A 12,519-nucleotide genomic window follows, 5' to 3' on the forward strand; every position below is an offset into this window, starting at 1 on the left:
CATGGCCTAGGTACATGGTACAGGTACCGTTACCATGGTAACGCGTACCTGGTGCCAAGTACCAGTCGCATAATAACAGATATGCATTGGCCTATGAAAATCTAGTTGGTAGTTACAAACATGTGTGCATTCTATCTGAAAGTTACGGAAGAAAACTGTTTTCGGCCATTGTATACTATCCAATCTTTTTTTGAACCATTGCAACTGCTACTGATTTGTTTACCGGGTGTTGATATGATATTGTTGTACTATTCCATGGATTAACCAGGATTGATAGCCAATTACTTTCAAGCTCTGACGGAATAACGGGTAAGGGGAAAGAAGTAAATGTTTGTTTGGTTTACTTTCGTTTCACCCTGAATTCCGATCTTGCGTCAGATTTCGTTCTGTTTGTGTGGATATTTAATTGCATTATTTAAAGCTTTATTGCATTTGATTTACCAGCTTTACTTAATATATGTCGTCATAAACAACTCCGTTTATCATGGCATCATTTTGTAAATAAAAAACCACAATATCAAACAATGTTTCGTCGGTACATGTGACAAAAGAAATTGCAAACACTACAATTCCAGTTTCTGGATACAAAACGTTTTAATGTGTGAAAACCAGGCTCTGTAAAGTTTGGATTCCAAAACGCCCAGGGTGCCATTGCTATCAAAGGCCAGCAGTGCTTCCCACTATTTGCAAGTATTTAAGCACCGTAGATCCACCCTTTTTCGTCGAAGAACTCCCGAAATACGGAATGGTCGTTATTGCGGACATCGGGTACCCTCCACATGGTATTCCGGGATCTGCGGTCTGAACAAAGGACTTAGGGTTACATTCTTTATCGGGCATCTCGTTTATCTTTATTGCCTCACCTTGGTCGAAGAGACGGAACGCAGGATGTGAGTTATAGCGTCATATTACGTAATGTCTGATTCCAGGAATCACTTTGTAGGACTTTTCCTATTCCTTCCGTAATGATTATAGCAGCGAATACTATAAAAAATAACACGTACAGAATCACTAACAAAACTTTTTCGCATTTCTTCTGGACGCCAACAGCGTCCGGAAGCATATGCTGTAGCCCAGCCATGTTATGCACCTTGTGTTGTGTTTGCAGGGCTTAAATAGACTCGTTATTGTTTTTGTGCAGACATGAACATGAACAAAAGAGCGCTGAAAAGGTGTCACCTTTTCTGCTGGCTGAAGCAAGGAATACCAATCGAGAAACCATGCGCGGAGCGGTGGATAGCTTCTAATTTCAACATCAGATTACTTAATTTGCTGAATTCGCCATTTAAGCACGTAGAACAATACTGAAAACATTATTTTCAAAAATGTATAGTACTGTTAAAGAATATCCGCGCCTCAGTGCGCCCTTTGGGATGTGTGTTTGTGGACCGACCATGCCGGGTAAATCAGAGTTTGTTTTCTCATTAATTGAGCAACGGAACCGCATGATTGATAAACCACCAACAAAAATTATCTATTGTTACGGTGCTTGGCAAAGTGGATTCGAAAAGCTACTATCTGCAAACCCTTTTATAGAATTTATTAAAGGATTGGACGAATTCTTTGCCTGTTCCGAGTCACTAGATGAAAAGGTGCCTACATTAGTTGTTATTGACGACTTGGCGACTGATCTCTGCAAAGACGTGCGGTGTGCCAATCTTTTTACACGCGGAATCCATCACAAAAATGTTTCAGTTATCGTGCTTCTACAAAATCTATTTAAGCAAGGCAAGGTCATGCGGGACATCACCCTCAATCTACAGTATCTAGTCCTTTTCAAAAACGTGAGAGATGTAAATCAAATAGCATTATTGGCCAGACAGACCGGACTGAAGCAACTGGTTACTGCTTATAGTAAGGTCACTGCACTACCGTACCAACCTTTAATTTTGGACTTGCGACCAACGTGCCCAGAATACTTACGTATTCGCTCCCATATCTTTCCCAACGAGCACATGAGGATTTATTTGGATCGAAATTCGTCACAACTGCCAAAATGTCGGAACGCGTAAAATCGTTAGCACCCTTTATCATCACCCTACAGAATTTAAAGCCGCGACAACGACGCGTTCTGATGAGTTACATGAGTAAACCGCAGATGAAAGCTTTGGAAGAAATCGCCGTCAACATTGTAAAAAATACTGTCGCATTGACACCATCCCAAATGGATAAATGTAAACGCCATCGCAAAGCATTAAAGCTCATTGCACTGCGACGCTATCCTCTCAAACAAAAGCGAATAATCTTACAACAAGGAGGATTTATTGGGGCTATCTTACCGGTTATTGCTGGGGTCCTAACATCGTTGATTGGAAATGGATGAGTACTATATTGTTCCTAGACGCATTATGGAAGAGCGCCTGCATGAGAAAATACAAGTTAACAAAGAACCTCCGGAAGCCAGAGCTGTTGTTTCTTTGGACGAACTTGTTGCCAAAACCTTAAGACGAACCGATATAAACGAGTATGAGAAAGCCGACCTGCTAACAAGCATTTTGGAGCGTTTCTTAGCATTGAAACAAAAGTCTTACCTGACGAAAACCCTGTGCAATTCTCCGATGAAACCGTGTTGCAACCGGCACCATTAGGAGTACAACAAGAGCTGGAAAAGTTTCGCAAACGCAAAAGAACTGACGAAGATGAAATAGAACAAGTGCCAAAGCAACCGCGCCCACAATTATTTCCATCGACGTTGCCAACCAAAGGGCAAAAAAGGTATCTGGAAGACGATCGAGATGGTCCAATAAAACATGGTCGTGTCGCCTTGTTTCCACCAACACTGCCAGCAAAAGGACGAAAGCGTAAAACCGCGGACGATCATCCAAATAGCCGTAAACAACGCCGGGTACCCTTGTTTCCATTATCCATTGGAAAAAGGAAAACGGAAAGTGCCAACGAAGATACCGGTCGGAAACTGCGTTCCCGAACTGTTCAAAGTGGTAGTGGTCAACATAGGATTCAGTGGATAACCTTACCATAATGTCCAGCTTTCTTCCTACTGTTTTGCGACCGTGTCGGATATTTAAGATCAATTGCGTATCCAGTTGTTGCAATAATGGAGAAACTGATGAAAAAATATCTGAACCCTCGCGATCCCGGAAGTCTTGGCGGCGTCGACAGGTTCCGAAAAAGTTTAAAGACCAGAGCCGACAAACGGAAAGCACAGGCGATCTTGCAGGAGATCGATGCCTACACTGTCAACAAAGAATCACGCAAACGCTTCCCGCGCAACCGCATAATAACAACTAACCTCCGCCAACAGTATCAAGCGGATCTGGCCGATCTAGCCAAATATTGGAAGGAAAACAATGGATACAAATATTTGCTGTTTGTTATTGATTGTTTCTCCAAGAAACTCAGTCAGTATTCATCCTCTGAAAACCAAAACGGGTGCTGATACCAAGGAAGCGCTTACCAATGCGTCCAATGATTTGGGAGAGCCGGAAAAACTGCAATATGATAAAGGGACTGAGATGTTGAATAGAACGGTGGCCAAGTACTTGAAAGACAAACAAATTCAGTTCTTCACTTCCGAGAACGAAGACATCAAGTGTTCCATGGCGGAGCGCGTTATTCGAACCATCAAAACGCGGATATTTCGATTGTTTCGGTCCCGCTTATCGACGCGCTATATTGACAAATTGCAAGACCTGGTGTACTCGTACAACCATTCCAAACACCGTGCGCATGGTATGCGACCCAGTGATGTACGGCAAGACAATTCGTTGGCAGTGTACAATGCTTTGTACAAGCACAAAGACGTCAAGAAGCCACGGTACAAAGTCGGTGATGCCGTGCGGATTGCGGTGCATAAAACAAAGGTGGAAAAAGGGTATACTTACCGTTTCAAAGAAGAAATCTTCTACATCCATCAGGTGATCCCGCATCGTATTCCGGTCTATCGTTTGAAGGATTACCAAGATGAAGTTATTAAAGGAACGTTTTATGAGCATGAACTGTCACCAGTCTCGAATCCACAGCAGAAGGAACACGCAATTGATTTTATTGTTAAGCGGCGCGGAAAGAAAGCACTAGTCCGTTGGTTAGGTTACGGACCCGAACACGATTCTTGGGAACCACTATCATGTTTGAAGGAGCGCCTTTCTACATAACCTTACCCAGTGATGTCGCCACAGAGGCGGCCAACACGCCCTCCAACTGGACTACCAAACTGAAGCATCCCATTACCTTGAAGGGCAAATGGGAAATGGCCCTGGTGGAACTGCAGTATTTAAATTCTTTCTATACTCTACCTACCGAGCAAAAAATTCAACTGGATATTGTCCGCGAATTTCGGGTAAAAAAAGAAGACTATTGATAGCGTCAATTACGTTGTACACCAAGAAATTTTGACGGTTCCTCCCGGAAATTATAAGAATGCCGAGCTTTTACTGCAAACCGTCAACAACTTAGCTCCTACAATCGGACCGTACATGGTGGATGACGCTGTACATCAGGATAAAAGTGCTTTGCCGGATAACAAAGCTTTCAACTTGCAATTTTTAACCTCAACAAACCACCGAGTGAAACTGCTTATTGGCAACGATCGAGTGTCAGTTACGTTTCCCCCTGGATCCGTTACCTTGCAAAAAAATACTAGGGTTTGAACAAGCGGAATTTAAACCAGATGTACCCGCAGAAACTCACTCCAATGCACTGGGACCCTTTCCGTTTGTTACCAAAACCAGTAGCATCAAGTACTTGTCATTCCTCAGTAAAGCTCCTCCACCTAAACTGACCACCTTCTTGTCGGAACGACCGGTGAACACCATGCTGGGGAACCAAAGCCTGTTTCTGTACAGTGATGTTGCAGACTACAGCCTGATTGGTGATACTGCCGCGCAGTTTTTGCGCGCTGTACCTATTAGAGGGGAGGTCAACCAAATTGTGGAAGCACGTTTCGACATTCCCCACTATGTTCCCGTATTACGCCAACATTTCGAAACTATTCATTTAACTATTGCCAACGACCTGGGTGACGACGCTAAATTTCAGACGCTAAATCACTAGTAAAATTACATTTTCGACCACAACGCTTATACTGAAAATGCCCCTCGTCGCCTATGTCCCAGACCCGCGACGCTACGAAAACGTTTTCGTGAGCCAAACGGGAGGAAGTGCTCTCATTCGCTATCGTGGCACACTACAAAATGGATCCGGGTTCCCACAAATTTTGAAGAATTTATTTGCCAAAATTACCAACTTTGCCAAACCGATACTGCGTAGAGCAGCGCCGCATGCTAAAGCTGCTTTGGAAGCCGCCACCCCTCACTTGCAAGATGCGGCAACCGGCGTTATTAAAGAAGCAGGAGCGGCGATTGGTAAACGCCTAGTTTCGCAAGAAGGAGAAGGCGTTCGGAAGAAACAACGTGTTAAACGTAAAGTACATCGCATTAAACGTATTCCGCCAACCAGCATTCCGGACTTTTTCTAAACAATGGCAATGCTCATGATGGAACATTCCGAACCGGCCATGCAGCTGGAAAATCAGCTGTTTGCCTTGCCGGCTACATTAACCGACCGCTGGCGTACCGAACACGAGAAACTGAACCCTACAACTACTTTGACCGACAATGGATCCGCTGGTGACATTAATTTCTTTATACCACCTAGTACGGCTGGTCTGCTCAGTTTGGCAGATATGATATTGGAGTTGGAAGTGGGCATCAAAGTGCGTAAAACTACCGGTGACTGGGAATTGGTAACCGCGGATGATGGGGTGGCACCGGTCAATAATTTCTTGCACTCGCTCTTCTCATCCTGTCATGTAACGGTAGCCAATCGACTGATCTCGGATGCCGCCACGTTCTATCCGTACCGAGCATACTTTGAGTCATTGCTATCGCATAGCAAAGAGGCTCAAAGTAGCCAGTTGACTTCGGCTGCATTCTATTTGGACACGCCCGCCAAACATAACGATGAGACGTCTAATCAAGGAGAAAAGAGCCGTAAGGCTTTATTTCAAACCGGACAATATGTTCAACTTTCTGGAAGACTATTTTCGGACTTGTTTGACCAAAGCAAACCACTGTGCACAGGGGTTCCTGTGAACATCCGTCTGGTAGTCAGCCGCCCTGAATTTGCCCTGCGTGTGTGGGATAAAGATGCCACGAAAACGTTTAAGCCCTTCATTCGCAATGCTCGGTTGTCTATCCGACGCTACATTCCTCACCGGATTTTCTGACAGCTGTTGCTGGTGAATTGTTAAAGAAAACCGTCAAATATCATGTTGAGCGGATAGTTATGCGCGTGTCGGACATTCCGCAAAAGACGCAAAGCACCGTGGTCAGCAATCTACAGATTGGGCAAATACCCAAAGTCGTGTTCGTTGGATTTGTCGATAGCGAAGATTTTCACGGATCCATCAAAAAGAATCCGTTTAACTTTCAACATTTCAAACATTACACAACTTAGTGTGGAAGTGGATGGTCAGAGCTTCCCTAGCAAACCCTATATAAGTGATTTTGAACACAACTTATCCTTGGAGTGCTACGATGGTTTGCTCAATACTCTGGGATACCGACCGAGTTTGCAAGGCGGACTACCGTTCAACCGCACCGAATATAATCAAGGATATACCGTATTTGGTTTTGACCTTACACCAGGACATACTGGCCGCGGACCTTTGACCTTGATAAAACAAGGAAATCTGAGTGTATCAGTTTCCTTTGCTAAACCATTGACGACAACAATCATGATGGTGTGCATGCTGATTTATGACAGCATCATCGAAATTAATCAACATCGCCAGTTGATTGCGGATTTTTCAACATGAACACGGAGCAAATTCACCACTGTCTGCAGGGAAATCCTGTTACCACCCAGCTGTTCCGCGGTGTGTTTGCCAGTGACCAAGTTCCGCTATGTTTAGCCCCGTACCCTGGAGCATGTGTAGTTAACACGGACCCCTCTGACCAAAATGGCGCACACTGGATTGCTTTGCTACAAACCCAAGCGGGAATCTTGGAAGTGTTTGATTCGTATGGTAAAGCGTTGGAAACGTATTCTCAGCACTTCTCTATGCTTGCTCAGAATAATACTATTGTCTGTCAAGACGAACAGTTTCAGTCCGAATATAGTACCGTGTGTGGTGAATATTGCTTATTTTTTGTTTTGAGACGCGCTAGCGGCGAATCTTGCACTAATATTGTACATTTATTTACCGATAATCGAACAAGCAACGACAAGATGGTGTGTCAGTATGTACTATGTAAATTCTTTTTTTGATATCAATACAGCACTAGTTGACGGATCTTTTCTCCGTCAGATATGTCAACGATTAATGAAATGAACCATGCAAAACGATCTGTTCAAAGAAATAAATAGAACAAATGCCGTGTTATACTGTAGTGACAACCATAAAATGCATTACAGAAATCCTAAGTTAAACTTGGTTCAGAGAGCAGTTTACTTGCATACGGATTTGATTTTCATGTGTATCCAAATACTTCACCACATCCAAACTTAAGGCTTGCTTAAAGCTCAGTTCTTCAAAACCAAACAAAATGCCATGCACAAAACGAGCATCCAACAGACGTTGCACAGCATCTTTCCATTCCGTATCCGTTAACACGTCCCGGAAATCAGGGCATCTTTCATGAACTCGTTTCACTAGCATCAATAATAGCGTCGCACAACTTCTCATGACAAAGACCTTTTTTGTCAGCATCCACATCCTCAACGATTTCGTCCACACTGACAATATGTTTGAAGAGAGTGAAATCCCTTATGAGTTCTTTCAACGCTTCGTAGCACTTCTCGTTCAATGAAATCCCGTTTCTCGTGGGCATCAAATCACCTTCCTGAGACCGCTGATAGCGGCGAAAGCTGGCCACGTTAGGACGGCTCCAGCTGAAGTACACCCCTCGGTCCAGTAAGAATAAAGGAGGTAAATTTCCATTGGAATGATCCAGATCGGCTTTTCCCGTCAGCAGTAACGATACCAAGCGCATGAATCCTCTTTTGGTAAGGCTTATCGTTTTCGCCCACGTCTGCTTCCATTCGAGTTTCGGACATGTTTTAGAGATGGTTCCATTTTGTCAGAACTGAACTCAAATGAAGTGTATGTTGAGCGCACGCAAGTTGTAAAACAAATGTTTGAAGGTCAACTGTGGTACATGGTGCCAGGTAAAGTACCTGGCACCAGGTACCATAAACCAACGCTGTTGCCAAGTGATAAACGAGTTGTGTATTTCAGTCTAGTCTTGACCATGGCTCTGCCATGTGTTTTAGATGCTGATTGGTTTATAATTGAAAAGGTACCATATATCAAACAGCTGGCCTTCTCGTGCCCAGAAAAACATGACAGTGGGCAGTACACCTTCAGCTTACCACGATCAGCCGGTAAACACGCTCGCGAGTTGCAGAAACAGGCCAAGCATTCCCATGGACTTCTCTGGAGCACCTTTGGTGATTATCGACACAATCAAGTGACGGTTGCCTTGGAAGACATGTTTAACCGTATTGGCCGTCCTAGTAAGCTAACTTTCTATGCCAAGGGTTTGGAGAAGTGCCGTTTACTGGAGCGTTATGTGCCCCAAGTGGTCAATCTTGAGGAACTAGGTTGCCCCGTCTATCACCGTCTAACAGATGTGCCCCAAACAACACTGCGCAAAGCTATTCGGTTCGGTTTGTGGTTCTACTGCCATGCCAAAATCATGAATGTCGTTGCCGTTGCGGATTTAAACACTATCCTCAATCTGAAGGAGATTGAAAAGAAAGTACCGATGGCGCAGTATATTCCCCGCAAATTTTCCGGCTTACTCCTTCGTATTCTCTCTCCCTACAAAGCACATTGCCAACTATATTCCAATGGAAAAATCACGGTCAATGGAGCTCGTTCGGAATCTGCTGCCAAAGAATTGGTCGACAAGTTTACCAGCATTCTTCAATCAATTGGGTACCGTTGTATCGTTTCAGGATTTCGAATTGTTAATATTGTTGTCACTCATGATTTTGGTGCGCGTATACATATTGAGAAATTCAGCCAACATTACAAGTTGGAATATACTCCTGAACTGTTTAGCGGTTTACGTATAAAATTGCCTGGGTGTACTGCTGTGCTCTTTCCATCGGGAAAGTGCAACTTTTTGGGATTGAAAGAAATGCATGACATACAAATATCTGTAGCCTTTGTCGGTCGAATGATTGCAAGGCAATAAATTTATTCAGTTGTGTATCCGTATGGAACAGTATTCCAGTCTTGCGTAATGCGCCGCTTATCATACGTCACTTGCAAACGCTTAGTAATATCGCTATTGGACAGAACAAGTTTTGACTTGACACGCTTAATAACGTCATCGTAATGCACATCAATACAACCAGAAGTGTGTAGAATATTCATCATGGACTCCATGTTAATTTTCTCTTTAATCCGATTATTAATGGTGAATCCCTTGATTTTCACTACTGAATTTCCATCGTTGGTTGTGTAAGCATAAGTTTTGGCGCCCAAGCTGACAAACTGCGTAATATGTTGTCCAGGTTTCAGTTCATTGGTTAAATCGCTCAGAAAACGGCCAGTAGGAGGGTCAGGCCATCCCGGTTTTGACACAAAGAAAATAGAATCTACAAAATAAATAACTCCAACAACCTGCCTTTTAAAATGCAGTTCTGTAAAATACCTGTATCAAAATACAAGAGGCGTTCTTTAACCATATCCATAAACTGGTATAGATGCAGTCGTGCCCAGCAGGTGGTGAACCTAATGTAAAAATTGCGTTAAATTCTGCATGCAGAATAAAGCTTTTACAAAACTTACGCGGCCAAAACGACATTGGTGTTCGGATTCTGCTCGATGAAACCATCTTCTTTGGTGTACGTAATTTGCACAACATTGTCATCAAAGAGATCCCACGAGTGCACATGGTGCTTGCCCGACAATAACATTTCATAAAATGTTTTGGGGTCATGGATATACATGGTATTCAGTTTGTTATCCTGCATTCCTAGTCGGCCCCAAAAACTGTTTAGGCATAAACTTGGCTAAAGCACGTAGGCCGGGATTTTCTTTGATTTTACTGTAATCTAACTTGACTCCTTCTCGTTCTTCAAAATCAGAAATGTAATTTCGCTTTTCAGTTTCTGTAGTGATACCCGCTGGCCATCCGCTGGCTTCAGTTTTGATCTTCAAAAAGCGGTCAATGTACTCTTTGAAAAGATGATCATCGAATGTTTCGTAATGCCACACTTCGTATATCCTGCTGACAATGTATCCCCGAGCCATAGCAGCATGTAACTCTGGCGTACACCACGTTCCTGTTATTTCCCTTTCCGAATCCGAGTGGTCACATTTCTTCGTGTTCTGTTCTTTAACACATGTTGCACATAACGGAAAGGTCAGCTTGCCGTTACAACGGTATGGTAAAATGGGTAACCACAAATCTCCCGGTGGTAGTACTGTGCAATAGACCAAACCGAAATATTCACGAATGTCTTGAAAGTTGTTAGTTAAAATAACAGGATGTCCAAGCGGATACCGGCGGTTTTTGTTGACAAAAGGATATTCACTGTTGACATCGAAATACTTGATCTTTTCATCGGATGTTATCGTATGCAACAGCCGCACGGCATTTGTTCGCCCACCATAAAATGCGCTCCGAGGATTCAGCGGTTCAGCCATCTTTATGTTACTGATGAACTTGCGCATTTCCGAATCGATGCGAACGTTAGCGTCATAATCATGTTCCCAAACAGTGGTTACCGGGTGACCCAGAGAGCGCAGGTACTGTTCGCGGTCCATCGTCTCTTTGTAAATATCACGCATTGGAAGGTTTCGAAACGGATGCAAAGTTTCAGGGTCCATACAGGTTGGGCAGCCATGATACCAACAGCCATAAAATTCATAGATGTGACCAGTATCTTCTTGGTATCCATCCACGTAGTAAGGACCGACTTTCTGCTCCTTACCAGAAACTACAGACTGGATGGCACAATTTTCTTCATTTTCCATCCACGAAATCCATTTCATGGCCTTCACGGACTGTAAGCGATTGCGAGCAAACCGCTGTTGCGGCACCAGTCCAATTTGATTTGGTTTCAGAATGAAGGAGCGCCAATACAAATTGCATAATCCAGCGATAGTCAGAGCCGACGTAAACGGTCACAGACCATTGCTAATTTCCATAAACAAAGCACGAAACTGTTGGCAACAGGTGCGCAGGACGGTAACGTCATTTTCGCAGTAAGTAACAAATTCTTTGCGAAAATCAAAAAGTCCGTTTTTGGCGCAGATATCTGCATCGTACCATTCTTTGAAAGAAGTTTGTGTCTTCTTGTCCATTGTCCGGAAGCCGTATTCATCCATGCTAGGATACGGCACAACATGGTCCCAATTTTCAGGACGATTAAATTTATGTGGAAAGGCCCCTTTGCTGATGTCCGGTAATCCAAATGTCGCTGGCCATTTGGCTAGGCTTTGTGGGTTGTAATTAATGCTGTCGCGAAAGTGAATATCATAACCCGGCACATCCAGTTGCAAAATCTTTCCACCATTTATGATCACTTTGGGTGTCACACCGTTTTTTAAAAGCCATTGTAGAACAAAATATCCATCAAACGCTTTGAAATTATGCGCGCTGATATAATACCCTCTGTGGTTTTCGCTGATCAAAAATTCGCACAGTTTGTCGGTTATGCACTTCCCTAATGGTTCGTCAGTAGGAGGAAAAGTCCATTGAGTTCCCGCGTCATCTTGCACGACGGCTAAATTTGGAACCAACTGACCATTATCCTGGACGTATGTCTCGAAATCAAAATAAAGAAACTGGGCATTTTCATTCCTTTGTCGCTCTTCGGGGGTTACCTTGTGCGGTTTCATAAAACACTGGTGCGTTTCCGGCAGGACATGGACATTGCAATTTTTGCAGTACATTTCTCCGCATTGGTGGTCATTTGATCCTTTTCGGTTGCGAAGCGAGACTATACAGCGGCATTCCCGGCAAACTTTGATTGTGCTGCACAATGTTTTTCCACGACTCTTTTTAGGTACTGCTTTGTGGCGATCAAAACATCCTTGCCCAAAAAATATCCGATTGCAATCATTGCAGTGTAGAGGATTTGTTGTATCCCGTTCGCAATTCGTTCATAGACATTGATGGCAGATGTTGCTGCAGCGATGAGTCCGCCGATCAGAATAACCTTTACCGCAGTGATAGCACCAATATGATCTTTTAAAAAAAGCTGCGAGCGATAACAGTAAATCATAATGGTGACCATAAAGAAGCAGTATGATGTGACGTTCCTGGAATTTTCCGCTGTATACAATGCTGCTCCCTTGGTCTAAACTGACGACGATGATTTGATACCCAGGCAAAACAGCTTCAAATAGGGGGATATCTATGAGGTTATACGCTTTCTCGGTCAGCTTGGCTCGTCTTATTAATTTTTTAGCTTCGTTCGTTAGCAGTTTTTTACCCTCACGAAGTCGGCGAATCAGTTTCTTATCCTTGTCAGCATACGCTTTGCCAAACACTAAGGCTCTGGCCATGCAGATATTATCAGTATTTTTTATCTGCACTA

General features: G+C 43.5%; 1 long non-coding RNA gene across 1 annotated transcript; it reads right to left on the reverse strand.

The window, feature by feature from the left end:
• Positions 1–1,503: 1,503 nt before the first annotated feature.
• LOC129599358 (uncharacterized) lies at positions 1,504–2,920 on the reverse strand. Its single transcript, XR_008691908.1, has 3 exons — positions 2,532–2,920; positions 2,280–2,360; positions 1,504–2,038 (listed from the first exon to the last, which is right to left on the reverse strand). It is a non-coding gene; the product is annotated as an uncharacterized LOC129599358 (long non-coding RNA).
• Positions 2,921–12,519: the final 9,599 nt, after the last annotated feature.

This window comes from Paramacrobiotus metropolitanus, unplaced genomic scaffold, assembly GCF_019649055.1.
Source record: "Paramacrobiotus metropolitanus isolate TYO unplaced genomic scaffold, Prichtersi_v1.0 Parri_scaffold0000144, whole genome shotgun sequence".
Taxonomy (NCBI): Eukaryota; Metazoa; Tardigrada; class Eutardigrada; order Parachela; family Macrobiotidae; genus Paramacrobiotus; species Paramacrobiotus metropolitanus.